Source organism: Panthera leo, chromosome F3, assembly GCF_018350215.1.
Source record: "Panthera leo isolate Ple1 chromosome F3, P.leo_Ple1_pat1.1, whole genome shotgun sequence".
NCBI classification, from domain to species: domain Eukaryota; kingdom Metazoa; phylum Chordata; class Mammalia; order Carnivora; family Felidae; genus Panthera; species Panthera leo.
In genome coordinates this window covers 65,453,091-65,454,068 of record NC_056696.1, presented here as the reverse complement: position 1 = coordinate 65,454,068, position 978 = coordinate 65,453,091, and the positions used below count along the sequence as shown (strand labels likewise).

Here is a 978-nt window from a genome sequence, read left to right as displayed (position 1 = left end):
GACCACATCTCACCTTGTAGACGAGAAAGTGGGTGAAGAGCTTTAGCACGGAAAGCTCCAGGAATGACAATGATGGTGAATAAATTGTCCTGTGCATGACCCCACCTGCCCCCTGAGCCACCCCGGTCAAGGGGACCCTTACCGTCGAGGACAGCTGGACGCTTCCTCAGGGGCATATGGGTCAGTCTGCCTGTTCGAGTTCTCAGACGAGAAGGAGGGAACCGCAGTGGTCCCCGAACCCGTGCCCTGGCACCCTGGTCCCTGCGTGCCAGCGGATGGTCCTAGGAGGCAAAGGATTCAACGGCTGTGTCAGTCGGGCCGAGCAGAGAGAAGCAGCAGACATCTGAGCCTCCGCTAGACAATGAAAATCCGTAAGGGAGGAACAGAGAAAGCATGAAGAGGGAGGGAAGGGAAAAGGAGAGGAGGTCCACGATTCCCAAGGAAAGAGGTTTCCTTTCTCTTCCCCAGAGCCTCCAGGGAGAGATAAATGTAATTATCAACCTAGCGTGACAGCACGCAAAATAAAAGAGGCACCTGCCAGGTGACCATCTCTGCCGGGACTCGAACCCGGAACCTCTGGATTAGAAGTCCAGCGCGCTCGTCCATTGCGCCACAGAGACCTCACCACACACACAGCATCAGCACCAGAACTGAAAAAGCACATACCTTCTGCATCACCAGCCATCTCGGGCATCCTGCTCTCTCGAGCGGTGGGGGGGCAGGGACAGCTGGAAAATCTGGAGTGGAGATCCACCCGCAGGCTCCGTCAAAGCTTTTCCCAGTACCGTGGGTCCTGGGTCCTCGGAGGACTGGAGGACCGGGGCGGCAGTCGTTTTCAGTCCCAGAAGCTCTGATGGGGCAGGATGGAGCTGGAGCCTGGGCCCCTTCCTCTCCATCCCCAGGGAGGAGGCAGGAAAGGCTCTCTATTCTCATGCTAATTAGGCAAAGCTCACCCAGCCCAGCCAGGGAACCAGGGAC

At 57.5% G+C, this 978-nt stretch overlaps 1 non-coding gene across 1 annotated transcript; it reads right to left on the bottom strand.

The window, feature by feature from the left end:
* Positions 1-546: 546 nt before the first annotated feature.
* Positions 547-620, bottom strand: TRNAR-UCU. Its single transcript has one exon. It is a non-coding gene; the product is annotated as a tRNA-Arg (tRNA).
* Between the last annotated feature and the right edge of the window lie 358 nt (positions 621-978).